The 15,921-nt window shown below is 39.2% G+C and overlaps 1 protein-coding gene across 1 annotated transcript in view; it reads right to left on the bottom strand.

Annotated features, from left to right (window-relative positions):
• The window catches only part of LOC124102298 (glutathione S-transferase A4), a 28,653-nt gene extending 17,841 nt beyond the window's left edge, over window positions 1–10,812 (bottom strand). The window contains exon 1 of the mRNA XM_046458554.2: window positions 10,687–10,812. The gene's annotated coding sequence lies outside the window, so the exon portion shown is untranslated. The remainder of the gene's footprint in view (window positions 1–10,686) is intronic.
• Between the last annotated feature and the right edge of the window lie 5,109 nt (window positions 10,813–15,921).

The raw sequence follows: 15,921 nt of genomic DNA, 5'->3' as shown, positions 1-15,921 counted from the left end.
CAGAAAGAGGCCAAACCACCAAATATCATACCCTCGCTAAAATCCAATTTGAGGAAGTTACTGCACAAATAGGACTCAAGATATTAAAAATCTGAAATATCAGTAACTTCATTAATGATATGAAAGTTAACTATTAAACACACAATCGTGTGACAGCAAAGTCCACAAGGTTCACGAAATCGTTTAGGTGCATTTAGGTGCATGGAAGCCATTCTTCCTTACAGCTGTCCCGTTTCATTCGTATTAGATCTACTTACAGCTTAACTCTTTGAGAAGTTTGATTCCTTTCTTATCTCAGGGAACTATCTATATTGGGTTGCTGTCAAGATTCAGTCCTTTTAAATTGCCTCTTTAGCTACAGCATATTGAATATTTCAGGAGCTTCTTAAAAAAACAGAATCAACCATTGAATGTCTTCGGAGATACTAAGGGAAAAAAAGTCACTTTGTTAACCAGAATTCCCTGATTAGAGAAACCATGTTTAGGTTCAGTGACTCGCTAATGAACCAGGAAATGAACCTTAAAATACAGTGAATGTGGAGAGCAGATGAGAAGAGGAAAGAAGGGAGAGCATGCTCTCTCCTGATCCTCTCCTCAATCTAAGAACTTCTGAATCCTCTGATCTCCCCCAGTGTCCCACGTGGAATGGTGAAGGAGCAACCTTCACCTATTTGAAACATCATATTTATTCAATTAATACACATATTTCTATTTGCCAATTAAAATAAATTTTAGAAATTTTGGAATAAAAACAAAGAGGAGGGCACAGGAATTCACAAACCTGCTAAGGACACTTCAGGACAAACACACACAGGAAGAAATTAGCCAGGCACTGACCAGTTCATAGGAAGTCAGCAACACAAAAGAAACAATGGGGCAAATTAACAAGTCTTATTCAGAGGACCCCCCTGCAGTTCTCCATCCTGCTGCCTTCAAACAAAAAATAAAGCAATCTTGGTGAAGTTCATATTGGAGTTTCACTTGGGAAGTGCCATCTGTCTATTATCCTTTGGGTGCATAGAGCTCAGACTACTTAAACTGCACCTACTCTGAGAAGTGGAGATAGAGCTGTAAATTTGGCTGGGGGTGGATCTGGTTATTTCTTTGGTCCTATCTCCCTGAAACCCTTAACTAGACCAAATTGTGTTTGAAATAAATCCTAGATAAAAAAAAAAAAAGTGAAAGGCACAGGAAAGACTGCTGAAATTGAAACCTCCTTTTTTTTTTTTCAGTGATTCTGTTCTACTCTCCCAGTTATCCTTTGGTTAACCCTGTGGATCTAGACAATGGCATTTCTGATGGTCTCCAGAAAGCTGTTTTTAAGCAGTGGGTCACTTAAAATGCAGGGTGGCTGGCTATTCTCCTGTCTCATCATTCTCTTAGTGATTTAAAACCTAGAAAGATTAAACTCTCCACTCTTGCTTGCCCTGGGAAGACTGGTACCTAATGAAACACTGAGTGTCATGACTTGTAGGCTCCAGAGACCATATTTGTCCCAGAGACTTGGTCAAGAGTGAGACTCTAATGACTATGTAGGGTACCAGTGGATGAAATCTCAGACAAAAGGAGAGGCAGCAAAATGCACCCTGAATTGATCCAGAATGGAGCCGGCTTCTTGCTGACATTCCAGCATCAACACTCAAAGGGATGCAGAAATATCGACCCTCAGAGGTGAAGGAATACACTAGTGGAAAGCCGGCCCATGAGAGGATGTGAGTCTGGGTACCATTCATGGATCTATTGTTCTCTTTTGGGAGAGGCATAGTCACCAAACAAGAAGGGAAACCTCTGCTTGCTGAGATATAACCTCCTGGGTGTGAATTAATAGCCATCTCTCTGGCCTGACAAGGGAAGGCAGAGTGAGAAAGAGAGGGCCCAGGTGTGAATCTGATCCTTCACTGGCTCCCATGGCAACAGCACCTATGTTATATCCAATGAACATAAGTGGGTGTTAATAGGCCATCCTTTCTTTTTGTCCAATTTTTATTGTTTCATTATAGTTGTACATAATGGTAGGATTCGTTACATGCACACAATATAATTTGGCCAATATCATTCTATCCCCTCCGTTCAAAGGCAGAAAGAGTTTCTGGGCTCTTGAGTTATGAGTCCTCACTGTTGCTAGGCAAACTTACCCCACCTCTCCAAACCTCAATCTCTGAATCTTTAAGATGAGGGTGGCAGTTATACTGCTGTCCTTGGAAGGTTTTCATGAGGACTGAGGATTGAATAAAGTAACAGATAAAATCATACCCCAGTATCATTTCAAGTACAGTCCCCATGCTTTTTTGAATGAATTACAAACCAATTTAGTGCTGTCTAACATTTCTTTTGTAAAGACTGGATTGTCTGTTTTAGATGTCATTTATAAAGGTTCATTGCAAATGCAATGGCTATGTCATAAAAGGGAGGGCGGAAAACTTGGAAATTTCACCCAGTATTACAATATAAAATATTTAAAAAAGTAAAATCCAGTGTGGCTTTTATCTTCATGCTGTGATGTTTTAGCTTAATTAGAGAATTGTTGTGGTCTGCTGGTCTATGGGAGTTGGTTTTGGAATTTCATTCAATGGTTTTGTGCCAGCATGGTTTCTCCCACTTCATTTCTGCCTGTTCCTTCCATTTTTCAGGCACAGATTCAGGGATGTAGCATTAGAGGACAAGCTGTTAAAAACCAGCAACTCAAATGATAACTATCACCACTATTGTGAAAGTCTTAGCAAATGTCTGTTGTTCCCTAATTAGCTGGCTCTGGCCAGTCCCTGTTACTGGCCTCTCAGCCTGGGACTAAGAGTGTTCTACATTAGTCTCGCAGGGTGGAGGATGGATGGATGAGCAAAAAAGCATTTTCAGGACATCAGTCCCCATCTGAACCCCTCCCAGGAGGAGCTGTTCCTTCTAAAACAATGCTAAGCCCAGAGAAGGGCCCTTACCTCTTACACTCTCATACCCAGCCAAGATCCAACTGTTCTCCCTGGATTCTATGTTGTAAAATTACATGGAAGTGACAAGCTCTTAGGACGCAAGGGTCATATTATATTTCATCCCCTATAAAACCAGCCCAGTATTATCCCAGACACTGTAGATGTGTAACATATACTGTTGGTACTGTCAATGTGCCGTTTGGAGTTACCAGTTTCTAACCCTGATGAGATTCCTTTCTTCATTATTTCATTTTTTTCTTTCAACCTCAAATATGTATTGAACTTTTACTATGGTACCTTACTAGGTGTTATGGTTTGGATGTAAGACAATGCAAGAAGGTTTAGAAGAGAAACTATTGGGCTATGAGGTCCTTAACCCAATCAGTGAATTAATCCCCTAATGGGGATTAACTGAGTGGTAACTGAAGGCTGGTAGGGTGTGGCTGGAGGAGGTGGGCAGTGCATGGCTTTGGGGTATTTTGTATCTGGTAAGAGGAGTCTCTCTCTCTCTGCTTTCTGATCATCATGTGAGCTGCTTCCCTCTGCCACAATCTTCTGCCATGAAGTTCAGCTTCACCTCGAACCAGCTGTCTGTGGACTGAGACCTCTGAAACTATGATTCCCCAAATAAACTTTTTTTCCTCTAAAATTATTCTAGTTTGTCCTTTAGTCAGACCAGCAAAATAGCTGAATAAAACGCTAGTCAAGGAACTCTAGGCACACAAAGATTAATAAAGTGTATTTCCTGCCATCGAAAACATCCATCCTACTATGAGGCAAGTCAAAACGAAATAAATGTTTAGTAAAAATGCAACATGGGGCTGGAGGTTGTAGCTCAGTGGTAGAGCACTTGCCTAGCATGAGAAGGCTTTGTGCTCAATCTCCAGCCAAAGAGCAGGTGGTGGCGATACAGGATGGTATTATAGGAATTGAACAGAGTCTCACAGAGTGAGTGTAAGTATCCATTTGTCTGGCCCCCACCCCTTCCTATTTTAAAGCATAGATCCTCTAATCATTTTTTTTTCTACTAAACAAAGATTAGGAAAAATCACAGGTTGCTAATTGTTGATAAGGCAGAAGATCAAGATTCCTAATGCTTCAATAAATAGATCTAATGATCTCAAAGTCCACAGTCAGAACATGGAAAAAAACAGGTGCAATGAAAATATTAATTCCATCTCTGGGAAATGAAAGAAACAAAGAAGCAGTACTTTCTGGATTTTGCCCAAATACCAATTCCCCGAAAACTCTGGTGCTGGAGAACACAAAATCTGAGTATTCCAACTAGGCATAAACCCATGCCTATTTCTTCAACTCTGATGTTTTTGCCTCTGCTTTTGGCCAAAAGATGTGTCCTGAATTAAACAAAACTGGAGCCGGGAACAGTGGCGTACACCTATAATCTCAGAAACTCAGGAGGCTGAAGCAAGAGGATTCAGCAACTGTGGTGAGGCACTTGCAACTCAGTGAGACCCTAAAATACAAAAAAGGGCTGGGGATGTTGCCCAGTGGTTAAACACCCCTGGGTTCAAACCCTGGTACCAAAAACAAATAAACAAAGAAAAATGGGATTACCAAGTAGGCTTCTTACTTGGGTCTTATGACATTGGGAGTCAGCCCCATTCTTCAGGGCTCAAAACTCCAATTGCATGTAGCTTCACCTGAGGTGCAGTAGGAAGCACTTCGCCACCCCTAGAGCCCCAGCTATGCATCTCAGGTGGGCTGAGAAGAAAATAGTGATGGTGACATGGCAATCTTTGGCTGGGTGGAGTATGATTCTTTGATTTAAAAAAAAAAAATGGGACCAAAATCTTTTAGAAAGTGTGAAAGAACACGTTTTTTCCTAACACAATTACCTGGCTAAGGCCCGGGGTACCAGTTCAAATCGCAGCTATACCTAGGTGTTGAAAAATTATCTTAACCTCTGTGAGCCTCAGTTTTTCTCATTTGTGCAGCAAGTCTAATTTGTTTGGTTGGTTATGAAGCTGAAAAGCAATAACATGTACAAACTGCAGAACATAGTAAGGACCTAAAATGTGGCCCCACATCCACAGATTATGGCAACATTCACATGTAAGAAAAGAAGTCCAAATTGCTTTTGTTAGAAGTGGACAACATTCTCTAGAAGTATGATTTGGGTCTAGCAGTGACAACTTCTGGGAACCTGTTAGAAATGCAGGATCTCAGTCCCTGGTCCAGGCCAGTGAATCAGAGTCTGCATGTTGAACAAGGTCACTCACAGGCATATGAAAGCAAAGTTCGAGAAACTGAGCCTACAGTAAAAAATCAACTGATCTGTCCTGAGGGCCCTAGACTGTTCTTCAGGAATGCTGGGAATGTATATGTGGAAGGACCAGATGCTGTAAAAGTATTGTGAAAAATGGTGAAGTTCTGGAGTTGTGAGTGGCTGAGGAGAGAGAACATTCAGAGGAAAAGGAATTTTGGAAAATTCTAAGTAAATTCCCCATGTCAATTCGTTGGCCTTCTTTCTTTTTTTTTTTAAATTTTTTATTGTTGGCTGTTCAAAACATTACATAGTTCTTGACATATCATATTTCACACTTTGATTCAAGTGGGTTATGAGCTCCCATTTTTACCCCATATACAGATTGCAGAATCACATCAGTTACACATCCATTGATTTACATGTTGCCATACTAGTGTCTGTTGTGTTCTGCTGCCTTTCCTATCCTCTACTATCCCCCCTCCCCTCCCCTCCCCTCCCCTCTTCTCTTTCTACCCCCTCTACTGTCATTAATTTCTCCCCCTTGTATTATTTTTCCCTTTCCCCTCACTTCCTCTTGTATGTAATTTTGTATAACCCTGAGGGTCTCCTTCCATTTCCATGCAATTTTCCTTCTCTCTCCCTTTCCCTCCCACCTCTCATCCCTGTTTAATGTTAATCTTCTTCTCATGCTCTTCGACCCTACTCTGTTCCCAGTTACTCTCCTTATATCAAAGAAGACATTTGGCATTTGTTTTTTAGGGATTGGCTAGCTTCACTTAGCATAATCTGCTCTAATGCCATCCATTTCCCTGCAAATTCTATGATTTTGTCAGTTTTTAATGCAGAGTAATACTCCATTGTGTATAAATGCCACATTTTTTAAATCCATTCATCTATTAAAGGGCATCTAGGTTGGTTCCACAGTCTTGCTATTGTGAATTGTGCTGCTATGAACATCGATGTAGCAGTGTCCCTGTAGCATGCTCTTTTTAGGTCTTTAGGGAATAGACCAAGAAGGGGAATAGCTGGGTCAAATGGTGGTTCCATTCCCAGCTTTCCAAGAAATCTCCATACTGCTTTCCAAACTGGCTGCACCAATTTGCAGTCCCACCAGCAATGTACAAGTGTACCCTTTTCCCCACATCCTCCCCAGCACTTGTTGCTGTTTGACTTCATAATGGCTGCCAATCTTACTGGAGTGAGATGGTATCTTAGGGTGGTTTTGATTTGCATTTCTCTGACTGCTAGAGATGGTGAGCATTTTTTCATGTACTTGTTGATTGATTGTATGTCCTCCTCTGAGAAGTGTCTGTTCAGGTCCTTGGCCCATTTGTTGATTGGGTTGTTTGTTCTCTTATTGTCTAATTTTTTGAGTTCTTTGTATACTCTGGATATTAGGGCTCTATCTGAAGTGTGAGGAGTAAAGATTTGTTCCCAGGATGTAGGCTCCCTATTTACCTCTCTTATTGTTTCTTTTGCTGAGAAAAAACTTTTTAGTTTAAGTAAGTCCCATTTGTTGATTCTAGTTATTAACTTTTGTGCTATGGGTGTCCTATTGAGGAATTTGGAGCCCGACCCCACAGTATGTAGATCGTAGCCAACTTTTTCTTCTATCAGACAGTGTGTCTCTGATTTGATATCAAGCTCCTTGATCCATTTTTGAATTAACTTTTGTGCATGGGGAGAGAAAGGGATTCAGTTTCATTTTGTTGCATATGGATTTCCAGTTTTCCCAGCACCATTTGTTGAAGATGCTATCCTTCCTCCATTGCATGCTTTTAGCCCCTTTATCAACTATAAGATAGTTGTAGTTTTGTGGATTGGTTTCTGTGTCCTCTATTCTGTACCATTGGTCCACCCACCTGTTTTGGTACCAGTACCATGCTGTTTTTGTTACTATTGCTCTGTAGTATAGTTTGAAGTCTGGTATCGCTATACCGCCTGATTCACACTTCCTGCTTAGCATTGTTTTTGCTATTCTGGGTCTTTTATTTTTCCATATGAATTTCATGATTGCTTTCTCTATTTCTACAAGAAATGCCGTTGGGATTTTGATTGGCATTGCATTAAACCTATAGAGAACTTTTGGTAATATCGCCATTTTGATGATGTTAGTTCTGCCTATCCATGAACAGGGTATATTTTTCCATCTTCTAAGATCTTCTTCTATTTCTCTCTTTAGGGTTCTGTAGTTTTCATTGTATAAGTCTTTCACCTCTTTTGTTAGTCATATGATCTGCCCAGATTGAGTCAGGAGGATATAGACAACCTAAACAGACCAATATCAATTGAGGAAATAGAAGAAACCATCAAAAGACTACCAACTAAGAAAAGCCCAGGACTGGATGTGTATACAGCAGAGTTTTACAAAACCTTTAAAGAGGAACTAATACCAATACTTTTCAAGCTACTTCAGGAAATAGAAAAAGAGGGAGAACTTCCAAGTTCATTCTATGAGGCCAACATCACCCTGATACCTAAACCAGACAAAGACACTTCAAAGAAAGAAAACTACAGACCAATATCTCTAATGAACCTAGATGCAAAAATCCTCAATAAAATTCTGGCGAATCGGATACAAAAACATATCAAAAAAATTGTGCACCATGATCAAGTAGGATTCATCCCTGGGATGCAAGGCTGGTTCAATATACGGAAATCAATAAATGTTATTCACCACATCAATAGACTTAAAAATAAGAACCATATGATCATCTCGATAGATGCGGAAAAAGCATTTGACAAAGTACAGCATCCCTTTATGTTCAAAACTCTAGAAAAACTAGGGATAACAGGAACATACCTCAATATTGTAAAAGCAATCTATGCTAAGCCTCAGGCTAGCATCATTCTGAATGGAGAAAAATTGAAGGCATTCCCTCTAAAATCTGGAACAAGACAGGGATGCCCTCTCTCACCACTTCTGTTCAACATAGTTCTCGAAACACTGGCCAGAGCAATTAGACAGACAAAAGAAATTAAAGGCATAAAAATAGGAAAAGAAGAACTTAAATTATCACTATTTGCAGATGACATGATTCTATACCTAGCAGACCCAAAAGGCTCTACAAAGAAACTATTAGAGCTAATAAATGAATTCAGCAAAGTGGCAGGATATAAAATCAACACGCATAAATCAAAGGCATTCCTGTATATCAGCGACAAATCCTCTGAAATGGAAATGAGGACAACCACTCCATTCACAATATCCTCAAAAAAAATAAAATACTTGGGAATCGTTGGCCTTCTTTCAAGAATGGAATTCCTGGAATTCAAAGTTCCCATTCAATTCCCAGATTCGACAAAGTACCAGCTGCTGGGACTCAGACCTGGGCAAGGTCAGAAAGAGATGTCAGTTTCCTCAACTATAAAATGAGGAGTTGGTCTGGAATTAGATCATCTCCTTAGTTTCTTCCAGTTTTAAAAAGCTTTCTGATCTCGTTTTTTCTTTCCATGCCCTCATTCTGTGTCCTATGTTCTTATCTGCAGAACAAACATCTTGAGAAGGCAGATAATCTCTTGGGGTGAAATTTTCTGACAATGTTAACAATTATTCTGCATAATTTATACAAAAGATGTTTTTTCTCAATTATATGAAAAGGTAAAAATAGGCTGGATAATAAAACTTATAAGGTGTCAACTTGAGAGATTGCCATTTCTAAAGTTACCAGTCAATATAGTCTGCTACATGAAACTTAAGTATTGATATGACATAGTTACTTCACAACTAACCATGCAATATTACTGTGGGGAGAGGGTTGTTATTTTTGTAGTACAGTGATTGAGGAGATAGATTCATCCCAAGCTCATCTACTTATATTTAATATATATTTAATTTTCAGAAACTAAATGTCCTATTAATTAGGGTCTAATGGATTGATTTACAGTCTCCAAACTTCCAAGGGATGGACTTTTTCCTCCAAGGCTTACAAATTTACTTAAATGAGTCAAGCAAGAGACTTTTATCTACCCAGCTTCTTAACACTGCCTAAATAAAGTGTACCACCATATGACCCATTACTGTTTAAAGATTGGGACAAGTCTGAGAAAATTTGTGTCAGAGTTCGACTCAAACTGCTTCTCAACCTGGCATAGCGTTCAGGACACTGGAAGAAGACACAGTGTCAGCTCATCTGGATTAAATCTTCTAATCATACTTGGAGTAGATGCTTAGATGTAGGAAAACTTAGTTTACCCATTAGACCCTATGACACAGTGTGGCTGGTACCTATATTCTTTTCCACTGGGTATAAAAATATCTGAGATTTGGTTAGGGAGGAAAAAAAAACATAATGACTCAAAAATTAATACATGCTTTCAAATTCTACTAAACATATTATGTCAATCAATAATCTGAAATACCATTAAACTCATACATACCTGCTACTAGAGTCCCAGGCCAGAGGCCTGGGGCTCCCAACAAATTAGGTCTAGCTACTGGCCCCCAAAACCAAATGATGAAAAGCAGGAAAGGAACATTAATCAATATGGCCATATTGAGAAGGCAAAGTGAGATCTACGGTCTCAGTCCTGTCTTTGGGGAGCTGATATAAGCTTTAAGTTTAAATAGAGGAAGAATTGGGGCAGGGGGTGAGAGGTACGCATAATTAAGAGTCTTGGTCAAATTGATCTAGTTGATCATTATCTCAATTCTGGTTCTGCAGGGTGGCTTCAGAGAGGTTCTTAGCTGAGGGAACAAAGTGCATTTACTGCTCAGATGTTTATCAATTAGACCTGTGTTCCTGAAAGGGGGAAATTCAGTTCCCATGAGATGAATGCTCCTGCTTAGGGGGGCAGTCTCATGAGATAAACTGTCTAGAAGGTCCCACAATTTCTGGAAGCTTTAAAACAATGACTGGGGACTTCTGGGTGCCATTCCAGGGGTCTAGAACAGGACTTTGTAAAAGCAGGCAGTTGAATGTCCCTGGAAATATCTTTTTTATTTTTATTTTGGTGTCCTCAGTCTTGAAGGGGGATGAAATAAGTTAGATTAGGTAAATTTATGGCTAAAAAATCCTGTATTAGCATGCCTACATGCAAAGCTGACTCAACGTTTGAAGTAATAAAGACGTCAGACACAAAGAGAAGGCAGAGATGTCAGGCTTTAACCTGCTTTTAGTCACCCACTTGCAGGCCTAAGCAGAGTCAGTGCTTTTAGCAGAGAAGCTTCTAATTCTCTATTGTGTATTTATTTTTGAAAATACATTTAATATATGATAGGGGTGTGGGAACATTTTAATGTCTGATACTATATAATGCACAGGCAATGGAATACTTCAAAAGGGCCTTATCTATATATACATTTACTAGCTCCTTTTCATTTACGTATCTGCTCTGCAAAAACAACAACAACAAAAAAAAAAAAAAAAAAAAAAACAGAACTGTTCCTTTTATTTGATATGGTCAAGCTTCGAAATAATAAGCAATAAATTGAACATAAAGTAAACAATTGATGATTATAAATTGCACACTTGGCAGTAAAATATAATTACCCAACCAAGTTCAAGAAGCTTACATAAGAAATACATCACTAACCTTATCTCTTGTAGGCTCTTGTTCCTTCCCGTGGCTGGAGGAGAGATTAAAGGACGGTTTATAACACTCTCCTTTCCTATCGAAAGCTCCACCCACTCTAAGAATAAGCCAAAGAACATTCCAGTTTGTTCACATACCTCTGAGGCTTCACTTTACATTCTTTGTTTGTGTTTTTCCTAGCATATCAAGTTACCCAAAGAGGAAAAATTTACTCACTCAACAAGTTTTACTCCTGCTCATTCAACAAGTATTTACTGAGTACAATTTTGTGCTAGGCAGTGTTGCAGGTATTGGCGAAACAAAGGTGTACATGACCCATCCAGTTCCTCAACCTGGGGAGCTCACATTCTAGTCACGGAAGACAGGCAGTATAAGTATATATTTAAAATTTCTGCTTTTAAAAAATTAATAATAACAACATCATATGATGGATGATTATGGCTTGTGCATGGTGAATTGTACAAGAGTTATAGGGTCTGGAGGGGGAGGAAGAATAGGAGCACTGTGTTTTAGTCTGTTTTGTGATGCTATAACAGAATACCTGAGACTGGGAAATTTAGAAAAAAACCAGAAACTTGTATTTTATTTATTACAGTCCTGGAGGCTGGCAAATCCAAGGTGAAGAGGCCAGCATCTTGTTGTCATATCCAATGGTAGAAGTTAAAATGAAGAGAATCACTTGCACTCAAGAGTGAGAAAGAAAGAAAGTAGGGAAGGGGGCCAACTTCTTCTTCTTCTTCTTCTTCTTCTTCTTCTTCTTCTTCTTCTTCTTCTTCTTCTTCTTCTTCTTCTTCTTTTTTTGTATCAGGGATGCTTAACCACTGAACCACATCCCCAGTTCTTTTTTGTTTGTTTGTTTTTAAATTTTGAGACAGGATCTCATTAAGTTGCTCAAGGCCTTGCTAAATTGCTGAGGCTGGCTTTGATCTTGCAAGCCTCCTGTCTTAGCCTCCTGAGCTGCTAGAGTTACAGGCATTGCCTAGCTTCATTCTTTTATTAGGCACCCTCTGTCAAGAAAAGTAACCCACTCCTCAAATAATGATATTAGTCCACTCATAAGGGCAGAGCCTTCATGATCTAGTCATCTCTTAGAGGTCCCACCCCTTAAGGGTTGCAATGGGGATTAGTTTTCAACACACAGACTTGGACACATATTCACACTACAGCAGGTGTCATGAAGTACCTGTGAAGTCATGTAGTATTCTTTGGAAATGGTCTCAAAAAAATATAAAATACTTGGGAATAAATTTAAGGAAAGAGGTGAAAGACCTCTACAATGAAAACTACAACACGCTAAAGAAAATTAAAGAAGACCTTAGAAGATGGAAAGATCTACCTGTTCTTGAAGAAGCAGAATTAATATTGTCAAAATGACCATACTACCCAAAGCACTAGACAGTTTCAATGCAATCCCAATCAAAATCCCAATGGCCTTCCTTATAGAAATAGATAAAGCAATCATGAAATTCATCTGGAAAAATAAGAGACCCAGAATAGCCAAAGCAATCCTTAGCAAGAAGAGTGAAGCTGGTGGCATTACTATTCCAGACCTAAAACTATACTACAGAGCAATAGTAACAAAAACAGCATGGTATTGGCACTAAAATAGACTGGTAGACCAATGGTACAGAATAGAGGACACAGAGTCTAACCCTCATAACTTCAATTATCTTATATTAGACAAAGGCTCTAAACTGAACATTGGGGAAAGATAGCCTCTTCAATGAATGATGCTGGGAAACTGGAAATCCATATGTATCAAAATGAAATTAACCCTATCTCTCACCATGCACAAAACTCAACTCAAAGTAGATCAAGGACCTAGGAATTAAAACAGGCCCAAATCTCTATCATGTCGGATTAGGCCCCAACTTTCCTAATAAAATTCCTGTAGCTCAAGAATTAAAACCAAGAATCAATAAATGGTATGGGATGGATTCAAACTAAAAAGCTTCTTCTCAGCAAAAGAACAATCAGTGAGGTGAACTCTAACATATCATCTCACTCCAGTCAGAATGGCAGCTATTTTGAAGACAAACAACAATTAGTGTTGGCGAGGATGTGGGGAAAAAGGTACACTCATACATTGCTGGTGGGACTGCAAATTGATGCAGCCAATATGGAAAGCAGTATGGAGATTCCTTGGAAAATGGCGAGTGGAACCACCATTTGACCCAGCTATCCCTCTCCTTGGACTATACCCAAAGGACTTAAAAACAGCATACTACAGGAACACAGCTACATCAATGTTTATAGTAGCAAAATTCACTATAGCTAAACTGTGGAGCCAACCTAGAGGCTCTTCAGTGGATGAATGGATAAAAAAAAATGTGGCATATATATATAATGGAATTTTACTCAGCAATAAAAGAGATAAAAATCATGGCATTTATCAGGTAAATGGATGGCGTAGGAGAAGATAGTGTTAAGTGAAGTTAGCCAATCCCAAAGAAACAAATGCTGAATGTTTTCTCTGATATAAGGAGGCTGACTCATAGTGGGGTAGGGAGGGAGAACATGGGAGGAATAGATGAATTCTAGATAGGGCAGAGGGGTGGGAGGGAAAGTGAGGGGGCAGGGGATTAGCAAGGGCAGTGGAATGTGATGGACATCATTATCCAAAGTACATGTATGAAGACACAAATTGAGTGTCAACATACTTTATATACAGAGATATGAAAAAAATGTGGCATATATGTGTAATAAGAATTGTAATGCATTCTTCTGTTGTGTATTTAAAAAAAATAAAATCAATTAAATAATAAAAAAAGAACCTACAGAATGGGAGCAAATCTTTACCACAGCACATCAGATAGAGCACTAATTACTAGACTATATGAATAACTCAAAAAGCTAAACACCCCAAAAAAAAAATCAACAAAAAACAAATAACCCAATCAATAAATGGGCCAAGGACCTGAAGAGACACTTTGCAGAAGAGGATATACAATCAATCAACAAACATGAAAAAATGTTCATCATCTCTAGCAATTAGAGAAATGCAAAACAAAACTAAGATTTCATCTCACTCCAGTCAGAATGGCAGCTATCAAGAATACAAACAACAATAAGTGTTGGCGAGGATGTGGGGAAAAAGGCACACTCATACATTGCTGGTGGGACTGCAAATTGGAATAGCCAATATGGAAAGGAGTATGGAGATTCCTTGGAAAACTGGGAATGGAACCACCATTTGACCCAGTTATCCCACTCCTCAGTTTATACCCAAAGGATTTAAAAACAGCATACTGCAGGGACACAGCCATATCAATGTTTATAGCAGCACAAATCACAATAGCTAAATTATGGAACCAACCTAGATGCCCTTCAGTAGATGAATGGATAGGGAAACTTTGGTGTATACACACAATGGAACATAACTCAGCATTAAAAGAGAATAAAATCATGGCATTTGCAAGTATATGGACAAAGTTGGAGAATATATTGCTAAGTGAAGGAAGCCAATCCCAAAAAACCAAAGGCAAAATGTTTTCTTTGACATGAGGATCTTGACTCATAATGGCGATTGGACGGGGGGGGGGGGCATGGAAGAAATGGAGAAACTTCAGATAGGGCAATGGGGAGGGAGGGGAAAAGAGGGAGCAAGGGAGTAGGAATGATGATGGAATGAGTTAGACATCTTTACCCTAAGTACATGTATAAGACATGAATGGTGTGAAAATACTTTATGTACCAGTGTCTTGAAAAACTGTGCTCTATATGTGTAAATGAAATGAATTGCATTCTGCCATCATGTATAACAAATTAGAATAAATAAAAAAAATAAAATGGTCTAAGATTAGTTGTAACTATATACTGCAAACTATAAGACAACTGCTAATATATGTTTATATATTATATGTAATATATTATATAAAATATGTTTATATATTATATATATAATACATCTATGGATATAAGGATGTCTGCATAAGTAATTAACATGTTAATGTGCAGAGTTGAGCAAAAATCTGACCCAAAGCTTAAGGTAGCAAGGGAGACAGATGCGATACCAAGGCAGAGAGAGGTTTTCTATGCCACTTTTCAGCCAAAGTATCCATTAAGTCCCTGAAAACCAACCTAGGCTAACTTTGTCATTATGGCCAACACGTCAGAAGTATCATCTACAGCAACACTAGTGTAAGACTACTAATATATTGCTCAACAGTGTGACTTCCAAAATTAGTCATTATTAAAGTCAACTAAAAGCAAGAGAAGTTAGAGTGTTTTCCCTATGAAAAGTTCTGTGGATCTCAGGGTCAGAGGATTCCCTCATGTGGGATGTTTGTGCTGACAGAATGAGGAACCTGTGGTACAGGGTACTGGGCCAGATAATTTGAGCTAAAGTAATAAAAAGTACATTTAAGAATGCTGTAACACCAGCAAAAACAAAGGCCCATGTTCAGACCTTGCCCTCTGGGGTTCACTTTCTGCTCTGTACTGTCCTCCATAATTTGGTCCCTAACAACTGCTCCAGCCAGGCAGAGGCAGGAGAGAATCAGCTTTCTAAAGGCCAAAGTCTGAGAGAGAGTATGGCTTTATACTGTGTCACCTGGCTCATTACATGCTGCACCTAGACACCAGTGCCATGTTCAATCCACCATCCCTCATCATCCTAAATTCCAGAGCCTTTGCAACAATCCCATTTATACATGGTTGTGCACTTTAACCCCCTTGGTTCACCTGTCATGGGTTGGTCCTTGTCCCTGCTCTGTCTTGCACCCTGTATTATATTGGGAGTATGCAGAGGAGATAAACTGAGTTCATCCCTGAACACTCTAACATGTTATGTTTGAGAATAAATGATCCTGTCTCTGAACTTCTACTGTATTATCAAAGTCTGGTGACTCATGGCAATGAGACGGTGGTAGTGGCAACGGGAGGTTTGAGACTAACCAGTAGGATTATACACCAAAAATGATGTGTGTGTCCTGAGGCAGGACAGGGGAGGAGACTGGGTCTACTATGGAAAGTGAATGACATGTGAAGGTCATAGAGTCATGGCCAGGAAAGACATGGGAATCTGTCTTCACTGGAGACATCCTTGCCTCTTGTTTTCATTTCCCTCATCCTCTAATTTAAAGTGCAGAAACCAACCTTTCCCTCTAGTTGTTTCCTCAAAGGGCTGGTGTCGAGAGCCCCCTTGTGTCTAAATGAATTAAAACCCCAAAGCACTGTTTGCAAAATGACTACATAGTAAGCTGTCAATCAAAATCAGGCATTAGAGGTATTAGA

This window comes from Marmota monax, unplaced genomic scaffold (assembly GCF_021218885.2).
Source record: "Marmota monax isolate L192 unplaced genomic scaffold, Marmota_monax_Labrador192_F-V1.1 WCK01_AAM20220418_F8-fsc00191, whole genome shotgun sequence".
NCBI lineage: Eukaryota > Metazoa > Chordata > Mammalia > Rodentia > Sciuridae > Marmota > Marmota monax.
The sequence above is the reverse complement of the archived record's forward strand: the minus strand, read 5'-3'. Positions and strand labels throughout refer to the sequence as shown.